Below are 27,867 nucleotides of genomic sequence, written 5' to 3' on the forward strand. Positions count from 1 at the left end.
GGCAGTATTTCAATAATAATTTTTCATTTTGCAAAAATTACTTATATATATATATATTTAAAAGTATATATATATATACAGTCGAATCCCGTTTTAACGAATACCGTCATAGCGAAAATTGTAACCTGGAATTCCTTTATAACGAAATTTCGTAATAACGGGATTTGACTGTACACAATTCTTAACAATTCTTAAAAAAAGATCATATGAAATAATTAATAATATATAAACTAATTACATATACAGTCGAATCCCGCTATAACGAACTCCAAAAGACCAGAGAAATCACTTTGTCATAACGAAACTTCGTTATAAAGGAATCTCAGGTTTTAGTATTGTTCCTATGTGAACTTATCTGGGGGATTCAAATAGTGTTCTCTAAAACGATATTTTTGCTACAACGGTATTCGTTAAAACGGGATTCCAGTGTAATGTAGCACTATATTTAAAATGAAATGAAGTTTAATTTTTTGAAAGCAAAATTTAAAATTCAACATTTTTTTTTATAAAATGTATCCTGTAAAATTGAAATTAAAATGTTAAGAAATTAAAAATTTCAATTCGAATTAAATTTCATAGAAAATTATAGACTTCATATTTTGAAAAATTTAACAGCTGTAATATAGTTTCAAATTAGATTTATTCTGGTAGTAGTCATTTTCAGTTTGAAATATGGTTGATTTTGAGTGTCAGGAGCCAAAAATCCCGCCAAGTGGGATTTCAACCATCGCCAACCATTGTTCGCTCGATGAATCCGAAGTGTGTAGTGAGATGATAGCGAGAGGATAGTGAGACACTTTTCCCAAAGCTCCTGGAAAATTCAGTCAGGAGGAAAAACGGGGGGAAAAATAAAAGTTTTGTCTGCATCAAATACGGACAAATATTATAATAATAATTTCGAGCAATTATTTATAATTTAGTGAGATTATTTGCTAAAAGACGAAGAACTTGTATTGAGTCTCTTCATTCATCATCCCGTAAGTACTGGAAATAAATCTTCATATTCTGTGTCATCATAATATTAATTTAGTCTGATATATTATTAATAAAAGTGACGTAAATAATAATGATGTGTGATGAGTATTATCACTATTATCTTCAGGAAAAAAAGCTGAAATTTGTAATGAAATAGTACATAGGGTATTTCTAAAACCTTTATGTATCATCATATGAAACTATAGTTGACAAATTAATTTTGTATTTGATTACGTACGGAGGTTTATAAAATATAATGTTTTAGTAATTAATGAATTTTATATGAATTTCGTTAGATGAATTTGAATTCCCGTAACTGAGTTTTAAGTGGACCGAGTAAAAACGCACACATTTTACTTGAATTTGTTATTGGAAATTAATTTGAATGGATCAGAATTTTTAGGAAACGAAAATAAGTGCAGTATTATTTCAGTAATTGTCTCGCAAAAAATAAAATACACAAAATTTACTCAAGAAATACAGTTATGGTGATTGATATATGCGCGCTTAAAAATAAAATCTTTGAATATTATTTGATTGTTGATACAAACAAGTTTAATTTTTTAATTGTTCGTCAATAAGTTTTCACGTGATTTAATAATTCAAATAAAAATAATTTTCTAAGAACTGCTTAATTTTTAGTCATGAAATAATTACTATATATCAATGCAATGGTTTTAAATGAAACGCTTTGATTACGGAGGACATAATTAATCATATTAATTTCTACTATGCCTGTTATCTTCGGATACTTTTTCGATAGAAAATGACCGTATTTGCTGTTTAAAATCAAGTTTATAAGAAAGAATAGCCTGAGTTAAATAAGTGAATTATTTTAATGCTTATTATCAGTGATTTGTTTCAGTAATTCGTATCTCGAAATTGAAAAACAATACATATTTCAAGGACAGTGTTGACTTGAAAGTTTTTCACATCTATTTGAAAACTACCAAGAATAAAAATTGTTTTTTCGGGTTCGAAGACCGTCGTCCGTTTGAGTTTGTTCTCAACGTTTCCCCAACACTAGTGGTTGGCATCATCAGGAGAATTGATAAACTGGATCAAAGTCAAGTCTCAGGTTGTATTTATGGACATAAGTGGCTTGAACTACACTATTGTTTTGCGATTGGTCAGTTGATTCTATGGCTGGCAGCGTATTGTAAACAGTTGTTATGCTGGTAGAACCTGATTGGCCGAGAGATGTGGAGTTATCTGATTGGCTGTTGTCATCATTCTGTTGCTGGACCTTGAAGGGGAAGGTTCTTGTTCTTCTGAGAGCTGGTGTCCAGGATCTGCTCAATTTCAAAGTTTCTTCTCTTCTATTATAGCTGTTTTTGTGCTTGTATATTTCAATAGCCTCTCTGTAGATTCGTGGGAAGAAGTGGTCAACATTAGCTATTACCTGTGTTTTGCTGAACTGTACACTGTGGTTGTCGTAAAGCGCATGCGGGTCTTCGAACCCGAAAAAACAATTTTTATCAAATGATGGCCGCGAAAACCTTATAGACTATTTACTACCAAGAATGTTTGAAATTTTTTTCATGAATTTAAATCGATTGTTATTTGTAACACTTGGCGTAATATTACTTTACGTAAATTCTAGCAGTGCATCGAATGCTGATGTTTATAATGCAGATGTTACGGTAAAAGTGATAAATATCCAGTGATTATACGTAATCGCTGGTTCTTATGCATATCCACCGACTAATTCCATAATTTTGATGCATTTTGCGAATTTATCATATTTACGAGTGATTAAGTATAATCCTCAGCTCGTATTCAATGGCAAATATGATAAACCATCAATTAATTACTTAAATTTACCGGACATTATGCTCGAACTTCAGCCTATAGCACAGTGTTCTTCAACCTTTTCCTACTTGCGAACCAGTGAAATTAAATAAACAATTTTGCTGCCACCTATTAAATAAAAGCTAAATTATCTATTATAATTCTTGATGTAAAATTAAGAGTTGGTTTCTAACCAGCTTTAAGTTTAAAATGAACAAACTACGATATACAGTCGAATCCCGTTTTAACGAATACCGTTATAGCGAAAATCTCGTTTTAAAGAACGGTTTTCTAATCCCTCGAATAAGTATACATAGGAACAATGTAAGCAACCTCAAATTCGTTTATAACGAAGTGTTTTCTCCGGTTTCTTGGAGTTCGTTATAACGGGATTCGACTGTAATACTAAAAATCAGTCGCTATAGTTTTTGCAACCGGATCACTTTTTGGTACTTACAGAAAGCGATTTTGTAGCCATGGCCCCCACATCCAGAAGTAGGGTCCCTAGGCTGGGATCTTTCGCGGGCCCCCCGGTCAGACTTCTCACGGGCCCTTCTATAGTTGGAATATGTATAGCTTTGTACCCCATGTATAGCTTGAAAAAGCAAAAAATTATGAGAATTGTCCCGGGACCCCAGGGCTAGAATCCTGTCAGGCCCGGCCTTGTGGGGGCCATGCCCCACGCTCCCGTATCTCCGCCCATGACCCGAACATGCGGACGATATGCAGCTATGCCGATCAACAGCAATCCAATCCTTTACAAAATCATCATCCGACCTACCGTTTTGTATACCTGTTATAATATGTATAACAGGCTTAATAACAGGTTATACTGTCGACATCGCTTATTATAATCACGGATAATGTCATCATTCGGGTATTGTTATCACTTTCGCAAAGAATGGAACGGACCAATATCATAACGGGGGGAAAAAATTCTATCGAAAGTTATTGGGAAAATTCTAATCATGTTGTCAATATTTTTTCCGTCGAAAGTTTTTTCTTTGTGCATTTTGTTAAGGTTTACCAAAATTGTTTTTTTGCCGGAAATTATCGTTATCGTTACTATGCAGGAGGCTAGAAGGTGTTCTCTCTCTCTCTCCCAATCGTTGATAGACATTTCCGTATCTTAGTATCGTTAATTGGGCCGTAGTATTCGCTGTCATTCATGTACGCGTGGAGCTGCTTTTACAATGGCCTTTCTATAACGAAGGCAAATGAATGACAAAAAAAATTTCTTCTAGTTCTTGATCAGTTTCTTTCAGTTGACGAGATTCAAATTACACGTATTGTACATTGAAAGAACTATCGTAATTGGTGATATAAATTAGACATTTACATTCTAGCGCCTCCCAATGGCTGAATAAAAAAAAAATGCAGGATTTTATGGAAAAAAAGTCAGATTTTAGAAAGAAAAATGGAAAAATTGATCATTTTGCAGCCAATGATGTAGGGAATAAAAACAGAGTTGTCCCGTCGACTAAACGGGATGTATAGTCACCATACTTGCGAACGGGATTTTTTTTTTTGGATATAGTTGTCCGGTTATTGCTATCAGAAACCCCGAGACCCGATGTGATCTTATTGAGAGGCGTGGACTGTAATATATACAACATCTAAATGTGTTGTTATTGTCTCATCTACGGTAGCCTAACGTATGAATCAAGAATCGCGGTTTGGGTTTTTAGATGTAGGACTCTCTTTAAATGTAGTATTTTCCCTTTTTCTTTGTTAATTACTGACCAGCGGTGGAAAGACAGTGTCTAGTACAGTGAATTTCATCTGTAAGGTTGGTATTTTGTGACATGTTGATATGGGCGAGGAAAGCAAACATTATAACTAGAGGCCGGATTATATGCACTTAAAACGTGGCAAAATATGTTCTAAAAATATGCAAATATGCACTTAAAAAGGCTAAAATATGCAATTAAAAATGCCAAAATATGCATTTAAAAATGCCAAAAATATGCATTTAAAAATGCCAAATATATATCATCTTTCAACACACATTCATATCTCTCTTCTGCCACCTCATTATAGGCAATTTGCCTGTTGTGTTCTTTGTATTTGTATTTGAAAAATCGTGAAAAAAGTTAAAAATTCGAAAATATGTACCAAAAATGAGAAAATATGCGCTAAAAAATGAGAAAATATGCGCTAAAAAAATTACTATGCAAAAAAAAAAAGCAGGTGTGTATTTAAAATGCATATTTTATATTTGTTAGTGCATATTCATTTACCTCCTCACATATGCATATACTGCATATGCAAATAACTTCTAAATACTTTTTATTTAAGCATTTTCAATTTCTGCATAGTCGTGGCTGTTCAGTAACGAAATAACAGTAAGAAAAAATTTCCAGGCTATTTCTAAAAGAATTGAACATTTTTGACGCTTACGCTAAAAACAGTTGATATTTGGAAAAAAAAAATACTACCTGCAGGAAAAAAACCGATGTTATGAAAATATTATGAGCAACATTCATTTGAAAAACTATAAAAAAGTGATTGAGCTTCAATAAACCTTCACAAATATATGCACTTATTCTGAAAATTCTTTGATTTTATGCATTTATATGCATTAATGCTGGAAAGCGCCAAAATATGCAAATGCATATGGATATGTGCATATAATCCGGGCTCTAATTATAACAATGATAAAAAGAAAAAATTCGAACTTCTTCACACTTCCATTTAATAAACTTTTTACGTCAAAGTAAGTGTCCAGTGGACATCACGTACCTGAAAAACTGATAAGTTGTTGAATTTAAGTGATATTTTCCCACCATTTTTTTTCATGTTTATCAAATTTACCAACTGTATTTGGGAATACAAATACAAAGCCCACAACAGGCAAAATGCCCAGCTGCTAAAAAGAGATGCTCATAAAAAATATGGATGCCAAATAACCAAAATAAGACAATCTAATATAAAAACGCATTTTAATGAAAAAAAACCCTAATAACTAATACAAATACAAAATTCCACACTAATGCTATATAATACACTGCCAATGAAAAAGATCATGGTTATCTTAAAAATTCTAAGTATGGATAGCTTCTCGCTTTATCACATTATGTTTTTCTGTAATACTTTTTAAAAGTGTCAATTGTGTTAAAATTCATGACCCCCCCCTCCCCGGAGGTAAGCTATTCAATTTGTCAACAACCCTATTAGAGGCAACCTCTCTGCGACACCACAACCTTGAACTGCCCCTTACTAAAGGATACTGATGTCCCCCCCCTGTCGAAACAGTTGATTGACGGTTTATTAATAAATCATGGGCCATCCCGTTGAAAATGTTGAAAACTTCGACCGTATCCCCCCCGACCATGGGCGGAGATACGGGGGCGGGCGGCGTGGGAGGGCGTGATCATCATCATCGTGCCCTCCCCCCAGCAATAATGGCCGTGCTCCCCAGACTTCTAAGTCAATCTCCGGCTATGCCCCCGACACTCGCGTTCCTCCAGTTTTTAAACACATTCAAGAAATCAAGTCTCTTTCTTCATAGCTCAAGCCTTGAGCGTAAACAAGAGCACGCTTAGCTCTTCTTCTCTGCACCCAGCCAACCAAGACCGCGTCACTTATGAACAATCGTGAATTAAAAGTCAAATAAATGCAAGAAAATTTATCAAACTTACCAAGAGGATTGACGATTATGCGTAATTACCGATTTTATCGCATTTACAGTGGCGTAGAACACCACACCATGTGCATAAAAACGCCTACGTAAAAGAAAAAAGAATTCAACTCCAATCGGTCGTCCTTTTCCCTTGTTTTTTTCCCGATCCTAAATGTATATCATCTCCTCCTTCCCCCCCCCCCGGCAAAATACACAAAGTGCCAAGTGTTGAATGATGAACACCAAGGTCCCGTTGACAGTCTAGACTAGGCTATCAATTCCGCTTATTTGTTCTCTATGGAGTCTACGGAGCGGTGGAAAAAAAGAAAGCCGTCTGTATTTTGTATTTTATAGCTTTTTCGAGGTGGCAACGATCCAAAAAACTCCATCGTTGTGTTTTTTATTCTTTTTTTAACTTATTGCTTTTACTGGCAATTTAAATGCATTGACTTTTCGCCTAATTCTATTTGGAAGCTATTTCTTGATGTACTTATCTCTCTCATACGTACCTCATCAAATTTCCATTGAGCCACTTGTTCAATAAGATACTTATTTTTAATTCAGCTGATTGTTTTTTTTTTATATTAGCTTAGGGGGTCATTCTAGTATTACGTTAGCATCGATATGGCGGTGGAGGTCCGGGTTTGCTGACTTTTTGATGACAAGGGGGTGGGGGGGGCAGTGGCGTAGCCAGAAATTTCGTTCGGGAGGGGAATCACTTCCATTTCGGGGGGGAGGAGGACCAAAGTGATAGAACAATAGATTTGACGATCTTTTTCCCCTTTTTCTGTCATTTTCTCACATTTCGGGGGGGGGGGGAAAGACCAGACCACACCCTCAAGTCCCCTTCCCCTCGCTACGCCCTTGTGGGGGGGGGGGGGGATTCATGATGCTTACATCATCGACCACCGTTTATAAAAATATGGAATATTCTTAATGGCATCTTACTCGGAATGCCAAAACTGAGAAGAACCTTTCGCTAGTTTGTTGTGTCTCACCTAAAAGTAACTATGTAACTATCCGTAACTATGCCGTGGATCACTTAAGTGATCTGGGAATGTGTGCGGCGGGTAACTTGAGCAACGTAGAAATACATTGTGGGCCGCTTAAGTGCGTTAAAACTGTCACTTACGGTCACTTACGGGATCTCTAAATGTGCCATGGACCACTTAAGTGTTCTCGAACTGAATCGAGAGTCAGTTAAAAGATCCGTGAATGTGACACGGGCCTACTTGAGCGAGCTGAAAACGCACTGCGCCACGGACCACTTAAATGCTCTGGAATTGTGCCACACGTCACTTAAGGGATCTGTAAATGTGACGCTTAATTAATTTTTACAAAATTAGGTTTGAGATGATGGGCCACATCAGATAACACCCAAGTGTCAGAGAGTGGGTCGCAATGAATTTCTTGAAGAGGAATTTTGAGTTCTTAGCCTTCGAATAGCATCGAAACTAACAGAAACTGATTATAATAACATATAAAGTTATTTTCTTCCGAAGTTTTAATCGAAAATTTTTTTTGCATAAAAAACAATAAATGTTCGATTGTCGGAGGAAGTGTGGGGAGGGGGGGCATTGGAGGGCTCGTGCCCCCTCCCCCCCATGCGTACTTCTCTGATCCCAATATGCATTAGGATGTGGGGGCAAAACTGACGAAATTTTGCCATCGAGGTGAGAGGTCGGAAATGGCTAAAAATTTGCTGACATAATACTTGAACGGCCCCACTCCGAGGAACGTAAAAACTTTTGTTGTGGAGGTCTTTTTGTGTCACTAGGCGAGTTTAATGGACTTTTTCTTTCCAGCCGAGCACAACTCAGGTCTATCGCCATGGGCAATTTACTACCTAGTGAGTTGTGCCGGAAGTGTAATTGTGTGTACCTAACAGTCTTAGTGCGTATCAAGTGCTGTGTATGATTTTTCAGTGCTGCCATCTATATCTCAGAAGTGAAGTGAGTGATGTGTCGTGACTGAATATTTGTACTGTTTGTAGGACTGTTGCTCTCTGTGGCGAGACTTTTTAACGGGGAGATCGACTCGCATTTGCGCCTTGAAGTTGGGAACCACAGAAAACAAACTTCAGCCGACCACCAATGTGGTGACGGTGGGGCTCGAACCCGGATGCGAGTCGATCTCCCCCGTTAAAAAAAGTCTCGCCCCACAGAGCAACAGACCTACAAACAGCACAAATGTAATTCAATCATAACACATCACTCACTTCACTTCTGAAAAATAGATGGCGGCACTAAAAAATCAAACACAACACTACATAGGCACTCAGACTGTTAGGTACACGCACAGTTACACTTCCGGCACAACTCACTAGGTAGTAAATCGCCCAGAGATGGTGATAGACTGAGTTGTGCTCGGATTGAAAGAAAAGAAAGAAAGTATCGAGGATGGGGTGGAACCACAGGCCTGCAGTCTGTTTACCATGAAAAGCAATTTTCATAATTAAAAAAAACAACTTTAAAAAATGAAGGAAATATTTATATAAATGCATTGAAAAAGTTGGTGATGGAGTGGTCCGCGCCAATGTTTTGGCGCCTTTCCAAACGCTTGTATAAAAATAATTTAATAGAGTTATTTCGGTTACACAGCATAATGAATTCTAGTTAAACATATTTTATCAAGTCAAAATAAATTATATTTGAGTTTTTCCAATAAACTTTTGACATTGATGCGTGTAAGTACACAACCTGATGAAAAAACTAATAATAATGATGGTGAAAAAGAAGGTTTTTAACATCCTTTGCATCAGCGAGCTGTTATAAACCTTTGTATGGATAACGGAGAGTGACATCATCCTCGGATACTTCGCCATCTGGTGGCATTGTGAGCTTCGGCCTGAGTTAGGTCCGACCGTCCGCGGACGTGGACGATAAATGCGATAAATGCGACGATGAAAGGACGTGGGTTTGATTAACCGCAAAGGCAGTTGAGTTTTCTCTGTTTCCAAAATATATCTTCGCATCAGCCAGCTGTAAAAAAACCTTTGTAGGGATAGCGGAAAGTGTGACATCATCCTCGGATAATAATGGTAAACCCCACTTTTCTGGCTGAAATGAAGCAATTTCAGCAAAAGCAAATTCCTATTTCTCCCAATGAAGAAGAAAATTCCGGAAGAACCAAGAAAAAGGTAAATTATCTTCGTACAGCCCGGATGCTAAAATTTCTTATTCAAAACTTTACTACCGGCGATGCCATTCGGAATATCAACTGAGATTAGAAAAGGGAAAAAGGAACTCAACCAAAATCGGATAAAACGAAGCAATCAGTCCTGGTCCAAAACCTTGTGAAATTGAGCAAGAAAAACCAAAGAAAACGTAAAAAAGAATATATTTCATTATATATAATAATTACGGATCCGTAAATTTCGCAAACATTTTTTTTAATCACAAATTTCGCATTTATTCGCAAAAACAAATTCAGGTCCGAAATTTTGTATTTTTCACAAAAAAATTCTATTTTTTCACAAAAAATTCTATTTTTTCACAAAAAATTCTATTTTTTTCACAAAAAATAAAATTAAAAAAAAAGTAAATAAAATATATCTAAATAAAAATAGAGCATATCATAGGCCCTCGGCTAAAATGGTTTTTCTGAGGTCCCCTTCCCCTACCTTGCTAGAAATGCTTCCTCTCCATAATTTGAACCAGATCTAATTTTCATGCGGCCCCTCTGCACTTGAGGTTTCTGGGCCGTGTTCGGTCGGATCTATGCATTAAGGCGACACTGGTTGGATGTCGCGTGTAAAGTCAATTTATTTTAACTGTTTTCGGCTGCTGTGTCTTCAGCAGAATACTATGGCGTTCATCAATTCCAACATAGAGTCTCGTTTATCCGACGCCCCACCACAAAAAAAAAAAAGATCAAGCACCAACAGAATTTCGCATAATGACGGAGTTAAGGATCTAGAGAAACTGCAATTAAATACATGGAGCAACAAGAAGAAGCTACAGGAATCGACATAATTATGCCGCGAAGATGGCGAGATTTGGCAGCGAAGAAATGGCACTCGTGAGGGAAGCAGAGACTACGATCAAAATTTTTTTTAAAATCACATCACAGGAAAGAACTTTTTTTAAGTACTGTATTTAACTTCAAAATATTCTGTAACTGTAAGTTCATTTTTCTGTTGTTTTGCTGTAAACATGATTATTAGGTTCGTAATGTGCAAAATTATAACATAGTTCGACGTTTGATAGGCTTTTCCTTAACACCTCCGTATGATCCGACGTTCTGCCGGCCCGTTTATGTCGGATAAGCGAGACTCTACTATACTCATTTGTCAAATTTTTTTTCTCGTAAAAATGCCCTTGAAATTAGCGCATAATAGATTTCAGATTTACTAACTTACTCCACAGAACATGTGCGAATGGAAAGTTTGATCCTTTAAGATTGTCCATTAGCATAATTTTCCTACAGAACTCGGAAACGAAAGTGAACTGAACCCGTATTTTAGGAGCTAGAATTTCATTGTCAAAACTTATTTTTAAGGAACTTACGCTGGAGTCTTCATATTTATTGAGAAGAGCAGCAATATATGGTATTCGCTCAAATGAACGACACCTTTGAACCACGAATTCTGTCTCGTTATTACAGGCGTCGGGAAGAATTTTGCTGCCAGTAATAGCCTACTTATAAGAACTTTGACACAGTGAACAGTGACACTTTTTCTTTTTCTTTTTGGTAGCTTAAATACGCACTGCTTTAGTGCAAAAAAGTCATCTTCGTCTTGGCCACAACAGAATTAAATTCTTTGAATTCTTTAATGAATGCGTCACCCACAAGAGGTTCACTTTATGTACCCAGAATTGGTAGTGCAAAATGTTGTCACCAAGAAGAGTTTTTAATAATTTGAAGCACGCAGTCATGTAACGCGCGGAGTCTGACACTAGATCCTTTATTTTCGTATTTAATACGAAAATAAAGGATCTAGTATTTAGTGTTTATATATTATTCGCTTATTTAGTTTCGTATTCTTTTAAGGTGTCAATTATAGCTTGGAAACACACGGAAGAATTAACGATAAAATTTAAATCATCGAGATTCCACAAAAAAGTAATAAAAATTTAATTTTTTTCATTTATTCGTTAAAATTAGCAAATTTCGCTTTTATCGCATTTATTCATTAAAATTGGCAAATTTCTCATTTGTCGGATTTATTTCGTGAATTTCGCATTTATCACATTTATTTCGTGAATTCCGCATTTATCACATTTATTTCGTGAATTCCGCATTTATCGCGGTTATTTCGTAAATACGAAATTTACGTATCCCTAATAATAATGTATATTTAGAAGTTACATGGACCTGGCGACACTCAATTGATGATGATTTTTTATTAATTTTATTTGATTGGTCTTCAAATTTTAACGTAAAATGCAAAAACTACGAGTCAAAAAACCCCTAAAAATTAATTAAAAATTATTTTTAATATTTAGGGGTTTATATACTTTGAAAAAACGAGTAATTATATATATTTGCTATATGTTAAACATTTAAAATTTTCAATGATTTTAAGTTTTCAATCGTTGCAAAATTCCTGAAATTACTTTTTGTTATTTGTAATTTTACGCTTTTGAAATTTCTTTCTGTTTCCCAAAAACAATTTTTTGATTTTCTAAGCATTAGTTTTAATTCTTGAAATTTTTTACTTAGTTTTTGCAATTATTTTAAGTTTGTAGAAATTATTTTCAGTTTTTAAAATTTTAAAAACTATTTTTATTTTTTTTCAATCATTTTAATCATTGTTCATCATTTGACATCGATGTCAAAGTACGCAGCCTGATGACAAAAAAACAAAACAAAAAAACAATAATAACGATGCCCCCCCCCCACTTTGCTGGTTGAAAGGAAGCAATTGCAGCCTAAGGAAATTCATGTGAATTTTCTCCAAGACGAAAATTCCGGATAACTCACTAGGAAGAGGTAAATTACCTCCGCACAGCCGGAGGCTAATTTCTAATTCAAAACTTTACTTTCGGTGATGACATTCAGAATATCGATTGTGATTGAAAAAAGTAAAAGGAGAAACCCACAAAAATTGAATAAAACGGAAGCAATCAGTCCCAGACCAAAACCTGTGTAAAATTGAATGAGAAAAAACTAAAGAAAAAATAGAAATGAAAATAATTCTCGTTAGGATGTTACATGGATCTGGCAACACTTAACTGATGGTGATTTTTTACTAATTTTGTTTGTTTTATTGGTGTCCAAATTGCAACTTGAGATGCAAAAAACTGCTGGTCAAAAACCAGTACCTCCTAGAGATAGAAAGCCTCGGCACGGGTTGCCAAGTACATCTGTAACGTCACTAATACTACTTAGCAAGTTTGCCGCATTTTCAAAACACAGAATACTATTTCGTTTGTTCTTTTATTTGGCGTAGAATCTTCCTGATTGGCTCGCAAATACCGCATCGTGATTGGTCGTGGGGCATAGAAATCGTTAATTCTTTTCCACACAACGATGATACTGGCACGAGCAGAGAATATTTTCCCCTGAATGTTCTGAGGAAAAATAGACTACTTGTTGGCTTCACGAGCAGCGCGCGGAGGTCTATCTCTAAGAGATGCTGCAAACCCCCCCCCCCCCTCAAAAATAGTTAAAAGCTATTTGCAATTTTCAGGTTTATAAATAAAAAAAAAAAGCTATTAATTATTTGTATTTATTGTACATAATTATTTGAGTTTCTCAATAAGTTTTAGTTATCAATTATTGTAAATTCAAAAAATTATTTTTTTCAAACTATATGAATATTTGATACTGATATTACATTTCTTAAACTATACCGCGTTGCAGGTAAAACAGATTTTTCAGCATTTAGAGCTGTTTTTTCTCCAACTTTCCTCCGTTTTACGAATTCGAATGTCTCAGTGATATTGCACTTGGAAAGATAATTTCTAATTGGAAGTATGCCTCTGAGATCAACGATTAACCAGTAAAATGCCATACGCTTTGTTACCTGTTTATTCACCCTGTGTAGGCAACTATGCTTCTCGCTTCCCGCCCCGTCCCGAAGGACATCCAGTTTCCTGTAGACCAAACGTCGAGAGAGTAACCCTGTGGTGGGGTTTAAGTAAGTTAGATCAGCTGAGCGAAACAAAAAGCTCACAAAATTGACGCTCCCCCGATTTACATTTGTCTCAATACTATTATTGATTATCTTATCGGGGGAAGCATCAATAATAAAACCAGCATATTAACTTTGATTACCAAAGATCAAACCAATATGAGATCATATTATTATCACAATTCACAATCAAAAAGTCATCTGCTTTTATTTATTTACAATAACCCAAGAAGGCATGAAATGCACTATATATTTACCTATTTCTTAAATATTTTTTTGAAGATAGAGGAAAAAATTATTTTCTGATTTCCTAAGCATTATATAGTATCGACTATTAAAATTTTTATTTAATTTGTTGCAATTATTTCAAATTTAGAGGAATTGGTTTCACTTTTTAAAAATAATTTTCAGTTTTTTTTAGTCGTTTTAATTATTATTCATCATTTGACATCGATGACAAGCCTCTATGTCAAAATACACAAAATATGATGGAAAACATCAATAATAATTATGTGAAAACCCCGCTTTTCTTGCTGAAAATGAAGGCAATTTTAGACAGAGACAATTCCTATTTCTCCAAATGAAGACGTAAATCTCTCGGATAAACCACTAGGAAAAGGTAAATTATCTCCGTACAGTTCGGAGGTAAATTTCTTACTTAAGACTTTACGACCGGCGATGCCATTCAGAATAATATATCAACTGAGATTGGACAACCCCCCCCCCCCCCCCCACCAAAATCGAGTAAAACGAAGCAATCAGTCCCAGGCCACGTGAAATTGAATAACACACAAAAAAAAAAAAGACCATAAGAAAAGGTAGAAAAGAAAATATTCCTCGTTAGGATGTTACATGGACCTGGCAACACTCAACTGATGATGTTAGTAGCAGTTGGTAACATCTGCAAGTAATTCCGTTGATCAGCTATTTTCTTGCAATTCCCGTGATGTCGTCTCTTACATCTTTCTCATTTTCCTTATATATTCTTCTTAGTTCCTTTGACTCGTTTCTTTAGCGGAACATTTCCAATTGCTGTTGCTGGTGGCATTACGAGATCCACACACGTGTGTACGTAATAATACATTATTATTATTTTTTTTTTTTCCAGTCGCTTTATCTCCGTTTTTTTTCTCCCGTTTATTACATCCGAAGAACTCTCTCCTATTTTTTTTTCCTGATTATATTTCTTTCTTTTCCTACAAACTTCCATTACTTTTTGGATCTTTTGTTCCTTTTTTTTCCTGGAAACTTCTACGCGAAGTTTTTGTGTTTTTTGTGTCGGTCAAATTTCCATCATGACTTTTGTACTGTTTTTTTTTTTTTTTGTTACTTGAAAGTTTATTTTCCAATAACATGTTGTTTTTCGTCTGTTTTGTGGAAAGAAAACTGGAATCATTTCATTTAAGTGGTTTTCGTTGTTGTTCAAAGTAAAAAATAGATGGAGAGCGAATCGTCGGGGATCAGAAGTGGCTACTTTTGGTTTAGTTATCAATGTAGAATTATTGTTTGTTGTTTATTCAGATTTTCTAGATTAAGCGGTCTCCTAACATTTAGCGAGATGAAAAACTATCCTGAGGTAGAAATATAATTAAAAATATTATTTTACCATTTACTTCAAATTATTTTATACTGCTTCTAACGAATCGGTGCGGAAATGCGAATTGTCGGAATATGTTCTGGTACTTACGTGTAGTTTTTTTTTCTGAGCAATGCCCGGGAACGTGTTATAACAGTGCTGCCACCTGTCCTCTGAATTCAAAAGCAAACGACCCAGGAGGTAATTTCGAGTGTTGCATTATGCGTGATTTTTTTTTAAATGCGTGTCGGAGGATTGATTGCTTTTTGCGGAGAACTGGGATTTTATGCTGCCCTCACAAATAAAAGTTTAATAAGATTAAAGGAACAATGAAATATCACGTATTTAATTATCGATATATATATATATATATTGCACCTAACTTTACGTTTTATATATTTAAAACAATAGAAAACTCCTAAAATTGCTTTGCGGGCCTGATAAAATATCTCGAATTGGTGGAAATTCTATCGCTGATATTCATTGATGGACACGTTCCTTAAACAATCATAGTCTTCGTAGGATATCATACACTACCTGCACTATGTATAGTTAGAAAGCATACAATTCGGTAAGTTACAAAAAAAAACAACAACATTTGCATAAATGAAAAATAAAGTGCTCAATTTTCTGCTAATAATATCTCCTTATTCATGGATACGCCCTGTATTTCTTGTTTAATTCTGATGCTTCCAACTTGTCTGAGATTGCGCAGCTCCTTCGCCGATGTCTTCAACACCTGCTATTTCCATTGTCACGGCTTTGTTATAGTCGAGTAACGAGACTAATTTATTTATGTTGGCCCGTGAATAATGTATGACACTTGAAAGCTTCCGAACTTGGCACATTCTTTAATACGTACCTGAATAAGTCTTTGTTTCGTGAAGCGTTAGAAGCGTTTGACGTGATATAGAAATATACAATCGAACTCTTGTCACCACCGTGCCCATCTTCTAGTCATTGATAACCTGTGCCTTTATGGATATTAAGATCGTCGAGTTTAAGAAATTATCGGTGGGCGTTTATTATTAGATAACTTCCAGAATTGTGACGTAAATGACATTTCAAGCTAATTCTCTCTTGACTTCTCGTTTTCCGACGTTTAAGAAGACATGGGACAAATAGTGAGTTTATTCTCACTGATAAATATTTTGCATTCAGAGTATCTTTTCTTCTTTGTCCAAATTCTTCGGGAATTCCGAGCATCCTGCATATCCAACGTATTTGAATCCTCTCCGTTTTCGTCAGAAAACATTTTATATTTGCAAGTACATTTCACAAGAACTTGGTCTGAAGAAATAATTTTTGTGATGAAAATATTGCACTAAATACTGTTGATGAACGCATATTGCATTATTTGACAAAGAAGCATTCACCTGGTGACACAAGACAATCAGACCAATATCAGAGAAGAGTAAGACTGGCAATGGACAAGAAAGAAGGCTCCGGCATCCTTTTTTGTAAATTTGACAAGACTCCCATTTGATACAGGACAATATAAGTTCTATCCTAACTGATAACAAGTTGAAAAACTCCTGGAACACTGGACAACAAGACTTCGGTTTGACGCCGGACAATATGACGGACCACAAGATGAAAGGCTGATAAGGAAAGACAATGTGAGTTCTATCTTGAAAAGGGCAATATGACCGAGCACTAGATAAAAAAAAATTCTGTCATAGAATAATGCTACTATTGCTTGACTGTACATGCACCTCATGCACATTCTCCTGCGGATTTTCTAAAAAATCGGTGCATGCCGGCATGTGTGTTCTGAGTTGTATGTGTGACCTCTAACGTATTTATGTTCTCAGGGTTATGCTTGTTTTGTGTTCTGCGTGTGCTGCCATCTGTCTCAATTATTTTGAAATGAAGATGGTAAATGCTCCCACCCCAATTTTCCTCCGTTTTTCGAATTCGAATATCTCAGTGAATGTATTTTTTTGTTGGCATCAGGAGAGATCGGGCAACAACTTTCTTACTGGGTTTTGGGGCATACGGGAATGTACAAAAATTTAATTATTTTATTTTAATAACTATGCAACCCCTTAAATATGAACGACATATCTGAATACTCTACGTTATTCGGAAACTTTTCGGCGCGTTCGCCATTAAAATGCCGCCTATTTGTTATGAACCCTGCATACAGGGTGATTCAGAAAAGATGAGAAAAACTTTAAGGGGTGATAGTACACATCAATACAAACAATTGTCATAAAATTTTGATAATACGAGGATAATAAAGGTAACAATAAACAAAAATGCAGTGCTGAAAATTGAAGTTGTAAATTTCATAAATAACTAATTGAGGTATATAACACAACCAACTCAAATCTACACTAGATCCAGCTCAGTATATCAAATTCATTCAAGCCACGTTAGCTCACGAGAGCATAAAATACTTGAGACATCAAACTAAGATGGTTAACGAGAAGAAAACAAGGATCAACCTCTCGTCAAAAAGTGTCTTTAATACCTCTCCAAAGAACACGCTTTTAATAGCTATTTTTCAACGTAAAGAAAATTAATTCAAGTATAAATAAAGGGGAAAAACCATCAGAAACCTCGTCTCGGAACTGCTTAAAAGTAGAATGAATAATGGAAAAAAAAATATATGTTTCACTATGCATGTAACATACTCTGGTACAAAGTTTTAATTAACTACGCAGCTTAAAATGCCCCGAAGAAGCCAATTAGAAATTTAACGACAGTGTTTCGACTTGTTAAGGATCGTGAAATCCTCCATTGAACCGAACTCCATTTGATCTTTCAAGTTCTTGTTTTTAAGGGGGAAAAAAGAACCTTTGTTTCGTTGTCTTGTTTCAAGCTGTAAAATGACAGCTTGATGTTAAAGGAAACAAAATTGTTTTTTCTGTGCCGGGCTTAATTTGAAAGCAAACTGACATCGTGGTGGAATTAATCTCGCCACGGCCTGGGATTAGAGTATTTCGCATGGTTTTTTAGGTCATTTTAGGGATTTATTTGAATGCAAATAGTTGGAATGGCATTCTTTTCGTGTGAATAACTTCAAAATTTGTAAGTTATGTAGTAAAACCCTCTATCTTTTGCGGACACCGCCGAGACGTAAAAATTCGACCGTGAAAGGGAGACCGTTAATTAGAGGTTTGAAATGCATACTTTTATTGTGGAAAGGGAAATTATTATTCGGCCGTAAAAGAGAGATGACGGTATCTGAAGAGTGTCCGTTAAAAGCGGGTTTTACTGATTTGTTTGAGCAGTGATTATACAGGTTGGTTATAAATAAACTCATGCTGATCAGACGTATGTAGCTCACATTCTGATGGGGAAGTATTTCGATGAAACTTGGAATATATATAGTGATAGTGATAGGAACCGAGAGACACCCAGGCTCTGTCACACTCAGTGATATAAGCACATTGTCCCTGGGGACTCGGGTGCCTCCGGGGAAACTTAACCATTTATTGATCTTGCGAAAGATATATTACATACATGGGCAGGTGCCATGACGCACCCCGCCAGTAAACAAGTATAAAATTTGTAATCGAAAAATAGTGATTCTGTAAATAAATCACAATTGTAAATCACAGGTTATAAATCACATAATAATCGTCATAATCGGGAATAGTTCTTGATTAAATGTGATCTGCTTCTCTTCAGGAGATGGAATATATATGGAATATATATAGAAGGGGTGGACATCCTTTTTGCAGCCGTGCCACAATAAAAACTATTTTCGATGCTCTCGTCTTTCTACAAACTTTATCAAACAGACCATACGCCCCGTTTTATTCGGGGCGATTATGCGATCGTTTTGGAAACGTGAAAGTGTGTTCTTAGTAGCAAGCAAAATTTTGTTCGTTGTTTGCAACTTTTAGGTGTAATACGGGACGTGTAAAATGTCTGTTGGAGAAATCTAAAATTCGTCACATCATTCGCTTCCAATGGAAACCCAAACTTGTTTGCTTTCAGGGCTGAAGCCGCGATAAATTCCGTCTTAGGAGAGTCCGCTCTAAGCGCCAGAACAGTAGGATGCTGTTACTATGGACATTACCCTCGATAGTCCAGCTGGAAATTGCCCGTTGCGAGGTCAAAAAAGGTCGCCAGACGCACGCTGACACACAAGAAGGGCATATTGTCTGTCTGGTGGGATCACTGTGGGATAATCTGTCGAAAAGACATTTCTTGCTCTTTTTTCTGTATCCCTTTTTGGACGATGTCGCTCTCCGATATCCATACAGTAAGTATTTTATACCTTATACCTTAGTATATACCTTACACTATATTATGCCTTATTTTCTCCGCTATCCACAACACAGTTGAAGATATGGATAGAGCAGAGTGACATCATCCTCGGATAAGTCGCCATCTGGTGACAGTTTCAGCAATTGTGAGCTTTGGCCTGAGTTAGGTCTGACCGCCCATGTACGGTCCCGTTCAATGCACACGAGCTCCAAGGAAAGATTGAGATATTCGTTGCATCTGTAGTCTAGTGGTGTAGGGCGTTTACCCGGAAAGTGAAAGGACGTGGGTTCGATTTCCCGCAAGGGCAGTTGAATTTTCCCTTTCAGCAAAATATATCTTCGCATCTGTAAGAAACCTTTGTATGGATCGCGGAGAGTGACATCATCCTCGAATAAATTTCTGGCAAGAACTTCCCCCCCCACCTAATATAATCATCGAATGAATGACAGCACTTCCATACAACGTAGAGACCGAAATTAACAGAACTATTGGTCGTAATAGTGGCACCATCTATTATTGAAAATTCGAATAAGTGACGTCACTAAGAATGCACCCCCCCTCCTCAGTTTTCGAATCTGGTAATTTTTTTTTTTCAGTTACAAATTTCAAAATGCACACTGCACAAAAGTAGCAGAAACAACCTTCGAACATATTTTAATGTACAAAAACGTTTTTTTCTTTCATTTGCACCATTTTTTGCATCAGACACTTTTACGTAAGTGCTGCCATCTATTGAGCGATATTGAAAAAACACCTTTGAACGTTTTTCTTCCCTTTTATGCATCACAGATTTATATTATCTGTAATTAGGGTGACCATACGTCCCGTATTTCCCGGGACAGTCCCAGTATTTTCTGTGTTTTTGGACGTCCCGACTTTTTCGCAAAAGTGTCCCGGTTTTTCCCGTATTTTACACGACGCTTACTTGAATTTTTATTCTTTATTGAAGTCAAAGATTGAAATTATTTTTCAACTAATAAACTATATTATGATAATTACAACTATAAATGAGAATATTTATCTCCCACATTTGTCTTGGTGAACGTTTTTTTCGTGAAATTCATTTTAATCCACTGCAATTTGCAGTAACGTTTCATTTCCCGCCATTGTGATTTTACCGTAATTTAAACAATATTTGGCAACTTTGCTCAGTTTTGGCGATAATTGGCTATGTCCCGTATTTTCCCGTATTTGGAATCTCAATGTCCCGTATTTCTCTCGAGGAAATATGGTCAGCCTATCTGTAATGATATTGGAAATATAAGTTTTTAAAACCGTGGCATTCATTTGTGCAAACCCCGAATAAATACAGGTTCCTGGGGGGAAAAATAAGAAAAGTAAAATTTTTTTGCAATTAAAAAAAAAATTATTTACAAAAAAGTACCATAATACAGTAAAACCTCTCTTTTGCGGACATCGACGGGACAAAAATATCGTACGTAAGAGAGCTGACCGTTTGAAATGCATACTTTTATTATACAAGGGGGAATTATTATTTGACCGTAAAAGAAAGGTGACCGAATTTGATGGTTGTCCGTTAAGAGGGTTTTTTTTTGTACACATATTTATATTTACTTCATTTAGAACATTTTTTCATGCGACTGTACGTTTTTGTCTATGAGCAACGGTTGAGAAGGAAAAGGCCTAGGCAAGGGCTTTGAAGACACTGAGAATCACCTTTCAAACCCCTAAAGGGAACACGCCTTTATTACATTAAAATCTCTAAAGAGAAATCGAATGAATGAAATGAGATTAATCTCCGTGTGCCATTGGAAATTATCTGCTTCAGGATATTATGGTAATATGAAGCTGTGAACGAGGATGAAAACTGTGTGTGCAGTTTAATCATTTAATGAGTTTTCAGCCGATACGTAATTTTAGAGAGTATATTCATTACTGTGTCTAAACAATACCGATTAAACGTAGACTGCTTTAGTAAATATTTGGTTTCACGACGGTCTGCACTCCCTAAATTGTCGCTACGACGTCGTTGGAATATGCGTACAAGGATCAGTTTTGTCAACATTTGCCGAAATAAGATTGCGTATTATATAACGCTGTACGAACTGTGGTTAGTCGAAAAAATTCGCTGATGTTTTGGTGAGTATTATGTCTGTTCATCGTTGTATCAAGATACCAATTTCATCAGCATTTCCGCGCGTGATGCCTTTGAAGTCATTTCAATCAATGGTTTCTGTGTAATGATCAAAGGATCATATATCTTCCGTTGTGTAAATGCTCACAGACTTCCTACCACTTCAAAGACTTCTCGATGTTTATGACTGAATTAGTTCTTTTTTTCACATGCTTTTCCGACAAAATTCTTCATGGGAATCTCTGACTGTATTCAATCTTATAGAGTTCATAGAAATCTTCTGAACTTACACTATATTTTCGAAAGACAATGTCTAAACTCCAAAATGGACACATATTCTCGAATTTCTAGACAAATACTGGGCGAATCGTTCTGAAATTTCGGTCACGTGAGCCCTATGCTCGTACTCACATGTTCCAGTGAAAATTTAGTCACGAATGCATTTAGGAGAAAGGTAAAAAATTAAATTAAAGAAATAGGTTTTTGGTCAGCCCTGTACGGAAAATGATTTGTAACTTTCACAAAACAAGAGCAATAACTTTGTGCAATACTTGTGTGAATTTTCGTGAGAATAGCTCGCATATATGCACGAAAATAAAAATTTTTTCTATAAAAATTCCAATGTTCATCGCGTGTTATTTTTGCCATACGGAACAACCAATTTCAACTAATTTTTTATAAAACGAACATGAAGTTTTACCCAAACATTACCCATGAAACAAACTGTAAAGAAATTTAAATTTATTTAAATTTAGTTGAAATGTGACAAATTATTTATTGAGGTATGAGCACTTTTTTAAGTAAATGAATTTTAATTGCGCATGCGCAAGCAATGAATATTTTATTTTCCCAAAATTTGGTTGCCAGATATACGGTGCAACTTATATAAAACTTCCAGTTGAATGTCGTGAAAATTCAGAAAGATATACGCGATATCGCGAGCTGTAATTTAATTTCCTGGCTGAAAGTACCTGAATTACAAGGGATTTTCAACGAATTGGTGTTTCGATTTGTGTGATTATTTCCTTCAATAAATGATATCATACACGTGTATTATGCTCAAGCATTTCTCTTATAGAGCATCAATCAGACACATGGCTTCGCTCATTCACATAGACCTGTGCGCTTTTTTCTTGAAATAAGGGGTCATTCAAGTATTACGTGAGCAGATTTATAGCCATTTTTGATCCCCCCCCCCCTCCCTGTCAGCAAAATGTCGTCAGCAGCTTAGAATATTTCATATCTTCAAAAAAGGTGGTTGATGACGTAAGCAACCTTCAAACCCCCCCCCCCCCCCTCCCTGCCCCTTGTCATCAAAAGTCAGCAAATCCGATACCACCCTCGATGCTGACGTAATACTTGAATGACCCCTAATCAAGTGACAGAAAATAATCGAAATATCAATTTGTAAATTGCTTATCGCTTATCACCCAGCTACTCTGAGCCAGAAAAAAAATTACAGCTCGCGATATCACGTATTTCTTCCTGAATTTTCACGACGTTCAGCTGGAATTTTTATATAAGTTTGCACTGTATATCATGTTGTGGCCGTTCCTGTTGCACCTCAGCGTCAAGAAAGTTTCTGACATGGACGAATCGGGCATCGAACTCGCGACTTTAGGCGAGTATCATACCGACCTGGGCTACCGCGCCCTATAAAATTCTGCATTTGGACTCTTTCTTCACATGAATCATGCCCGGGACTCGTTCTTTATAAGAATCTCTGCCCGGATCCATTCCACATGGAAAAACCATCTTTCTTATGAGGATCCCTGTCTGAAATCATTCTTCATGAAAATCTCTGCTGATCTCACCTGATCTTCGTTGGAACTCATTCTTCATAGGTAATGTCACGTGATCACTCTGCCTGAGAATATTTTGAACGCACATATCGTTCTTGCGGATGTCTGTCTGAATTTATACCCCATGAAAATCGCTGAAATCATATTTCATGGGAAGCTCTGACCGTTTCTTGGAACAACTCCTTCTTTCTTGGAAAATTCTCAACTTCCGTAGGAATTTATTGAACCCACATTGTGTTGACGTGAATCCTTTTGACCAGCGGTTCTCAACCTGTTTTGATTCGCGGAGCATTTTTTGGTGCATAATTTCTATGGCGGAGTCCCGTAAGTCTGTTTTTTACTTATTCATCAAAGCCAATGATTTATTTTTATTGTTCAAAAACTTTATAATTATTTTTTCAAATTTACTGTTTTTATAAATTATTATTTTCCTCGAGTGGCCGCGGAACCCCCGGAAGCTCGCATGGAGCCCCCAGGAGCACCGGTTGAGAACCGCTGCTTTAGACCAACACTGTTCACGTCTCGAATATTATTTTATACAAGGTGCCAGCGAACTCATAGGCCAAACTTCAAGAGAAGGAAAAATACACATAAAGAATCATTTCTTTGTATAGAAATATGGGGTCGGAAATGGAAAGTGTTGGCGGGAAAAACGCGAAATGCTGAGGAAATGAGAAAACAACTTTTTATCTACATTCATAATTATTACAGTAAATGCTCAAAATGAATGCCAGTCACTTGCTAGACGCTGTCAGGCCTGTATCGATATTGGTGGCGGCGGCATATTTGAGCGCTTACTGTAATTATTAATGTAAATTAAGAGCTTTTTTTCACTTTTTTTTTCACCTCTGCATTTCGTGTTTTCCCGCCAACACTTTTCATGTCCGACCTCACATTGCTATAGAAAAAAAATGCTTCTTTATGTGTATTTCATGCCTTCCCTTAAAGTTTGGACCATGAATTCAGGGACAACCTGTATATTCGTTTTTGTGCTCATTCATCAATTTTCCTCTGTTTGAACCCAAAACCTCTGTTTGAACACATTCTTGCCATAATTTTTTCTCATTCAACGGGAATCTAATTCAGGTAAACCACTTGAGGAGGGAAACCCCGTGAATACCTTCAATTTTAATGAAATCAATTCGACCATTTGCGGAATTTTCGTGACTATCGACCACTGTATATAATGAAAGAAGATCACAAGTATCTGAACTAACTTAATTACCCATAATTAAACACGTCTTGTCGGATTTCTTTTTGAGAATTAATACATTATTCCTTTCTGGAAATTTTTTTTATTTGCATTCATTTTGAAATTAAAGGAAATTGAATGAAAGATCGGAATTCCAGTATAAAAGAAATCCTTTAATAATTTTTAATCAGCTAATTTTTAAATCTCGATCTGAGAAAAAAAAAATTGAATTTAATTTTGATTCTTTTAAAATTAAAATCTACAATACAGTGCACCACAAAAGTTTAGACACTTACGAAATTCTTTACCAAATTAATGTGCCTGTCGGTGTAATGGTTAGAGCATGGGATTTGTATAATGAAGGCTGTGAGTTCGAACGGAATCGAATCTATCAAAAATCAGCTCGATTTTGTTTTTGCAGGATGGACCATGAACTTTTAGTACACCGCCAATCGACTGCTTTTACAAGGGGACACCAGTATCGATTGGTGAAGACAATGCAAGGCTATGGTGTCGCTGGGAATTTTTCTCTAATAGGGTTGTTAATAAATGGAATAGCTTACCCCCGGAGGTAGTGAATTGTAACACAACTGACACGTTTAAAAAGAAATACTATAAACATGTTGGGGTAAAGAAGCTATCCATACTTAGAATAAGACAACCATAAGTATTCTTTATGGGCGTTGTATGATATTTTATCATGTGTATATATTGATTGTAATTTTTGTTAATTGCATTTTTAATTGGGTTGCTGTATGAAATATATGGCATCCATATTTTTATGGACATCTTTTTCTCAGCCACCTCGTTGGGCATTTTGCCTGTTGTGGCGTTGTATTTGTAAAAAAAAGAAGCCAAATTATTGAATGATACATATTACAAGGTACTCCCTCTATCTCTAAAAATATTATTCGAACATTTGGATACCGGAAACTGTGCTGTAATTCGTAATAAAAATACATTTTTTTGTGAAAAGAGTGAAATTCGTGTTTGCAAAGGTTCGGACGCAATAAATACCATTTTCATGATTAGCCGTCGAAATATTCAAATTCGCCACTAATGACATAACATCCCCGTTCAGTAGTTATGCTCTCGAAACTCAACGCGTAACTGTGATAGCACCAGTTATTTGAGATGCTGTGAAGTACCACGAGCAGTTCTGAAAAAGTGAATAGAGAATATAGAAGCTGAAAATCGGAAAGGGTGGAATGTGTTTCGAAAATTTCAGTTCTCTCACAACTACTATAATTCTATCTACCGAATATTATCTGCATAGGGGCCATTCAAGTATTACGTCATCATCGAGGGAGGGGGTTTTCGATTTGCTGACTTTTGATGACGGGGGGGGGGGGGGAGTTTGGATAATGCTTACGTCATCAACCACCCTTTATGTGGCATCTTACTCGGTGCTCCAAAAACGAGAAAAACATTTCGATAGTTTGTGGGCACACATGAAGTAACATTCCCCCACTGATAAGTGCCCTACAGAGCCACTTTAGTGATCTCTAACTATTTCGCGGATCCAAGTGCTCTGGAAATGTATCCGGGCCGCTTAAGTGCTCTGGAAAAGTGTCCGGGACGCTTAAGTGCTCTGGAAATGTGTCCGGGCCGCTGAAGTGCTTTGGAACTGTGACACGCATCACTTAAATAATCTGAGAATGTGCCGCGGGTAACTTGAGTGATGTAGAACAGCACTGGGGGGGGGGGCACTTAAGTGCTCTAAAACTACGTTACATGCCACTCAAGGGACCTCTAAATGTGTTATGGATCGCTTAAGTGTTCTGGAACTGTGTCCCGAGTCATTTAAGTGATCTTAAACGATTTGCTACGGGACGCTTAAATGTTCTGTAATTGTACCACGGGACACTTGAGTGATCTGTAAATGTGCCGCTTAGTTCATTTTTACAAAATTAGGTTTCAAGAGAGCAGGCTGCATCAGATAACCCCCAGGGCCATATTTGGTCCTCGGACCAAGGGCCTTTATGCGATTTATCATTATATGGCTTAGAGGGTGGGTCGCAATGAATTTATTAAAGATAAATTTTGAGTTCACAGCCTTCAAATGGCATTGAAATTAACAGAAATTGATTATAATAACACATAAAGGTATTTTTTTCCGAAATTTTAATTTAAAAATAAATTTTTGATCGTAGGAGGATGGCGCCCCCCCGTGTACGTCTCTGATCCCACCAATATGCGTTAGGATTCAGAGGGACATAGCTGATGGCGAAATTATGCTGACAAGGGGGGAGAGGGGGTCAGCGTTTTGCTGAATTTTACTGACAAGAGGGGGACGAAGGGGGTCAAAAATGGCTAAAACTTTGCTTACGTAATACTTGAACGGCCCCATAGTGTGTGCCCAACACCGGTCAGGAAGGACACGCGTTATAGATACAAGAGAAGAATGCAAAGATTGCCATCTATGTGTGCAAAGGATGACTGCACGGCAACTTAAAAACTCGGCTGGACTCTCAGTGTGAATAGATAGGACTTGTACACGTGTGCGAGAAACAGGTGCAGCAGAATTTCGAAAAATGACAAGGAAACCAGCTTTTGCGCTTAGGTGTCAACTCGAGCGCAAAACACAATGATTACCGTGGGCTCGCAAGTGTTAGCCATATGAACCCAAACGGTATTCAATTATTTTCAGCGATGAGAAGTGGAACCTAGTTGGGCCAGATAGACGTGGATAACATAAGCACGATTTGCTCAAAGAACCACTGATTAATTGATGCCATAGGAAAGACGGTGGTTCACTGATGGTTTCGGCTGCCTGGTCCAGGACCTAGCCTGGCCACGGTAGAGGGCTCACCCGAGCCAAAAAGCCTGGAAGAGAAGACGTGACGTGGTCCAGGACCTGACGCCAGTCCTCAGAAAACAAAAAGGGCTCACTAGAGCCACAAAGCCATGGACATTAATTTTGTTATAATAATTTTTTCATTGCAAATTTTTTAAAAATCTGTATCTACTTTATTTTTTTAAATATAGGCTTATATGTGTTTTATATTCATGTATTTTATATATGCATAATGAAGCACCCGACACCACCCAGTACCCCCTCCCCCGCCATCCGGGGCAATGGCTGAAATTAACAATGGTCGATAGAGCCTGGGCGCTGCACGATATGAAATGAAATGGTTTCGGCTGCATATTCTGCTGCAGTGACAGGTATCACTAGAGTCTCTCTCAGAGGTCGCCAAAATATTCAGCATTATAATGCTCTAATGTCTGTATATAATGCTGAACATTAGAGCATTATCTATTACAGTAGTATCTGGTGAACCTCTCTATAGCTGCTCCCAATGGGAGTTTCAGCAAGGTAATGGCAAGAAGGTCGTAGTCGTAGGCAGATCGCGTACCGAACAGGCCGTGCAAAAGTCCAGTTTAATGCGTGAAACATTAAGCTTTTGACTGGGCAGCATGTGGGGGCGCGATCTCAAATCTAATGAGAATCTTTGAGGTATTTCGTGGAAAGGTTTATGAAAATAATCGATAGCATTCGTCTGTAGAAG

The 27,867-nt window shown here is 36.6% G+C and overlaps 1 protein-coding gene across 2 annotated transcripts in view; it reads left to right on the forward strand.

Annotated features, from left to right (window-relative positions):
• Positions 1-764: 764 nt before the first annotated feature.
• The window catches only part of LOC149088755 (regulator of G protein signaling 7-binding protein A-like), a 280,027-nt gene continuing 252,924 nt past the window's right edge, over positions 765-27,867 (forward strand). Inside the window, exon 1 of one of the 2 annotated variants that reach the window (XM_089249778.1) lies at positions 765-977. The gene's annotated coding sequence lies outside the window, so the exon portion shown is untranslated. The remainder of the gene's footprint in view (positions 978-27,867) is intronic. The other variant, XM_089249787.1, reaches the window with a different exon arrangement.

The sequence above is a fragment of the Pholcus phalangioides genome, unplaced genomic scaffold (genome assembly GCF_987345545.1).
Source record: "Pholcus phalangioides strain wild (caught in Gottingen) unplaced genomic scaffold, Ppha-v1.0 ptg000003l_1, whole genome shotgun sequence".
Taxonomy (NCBI): Eukaryota; Metazoa; Arthropoda; class Arachnida; order Araneae; family Pholcidae; genus Pholcus; species Pholcus phalangioides.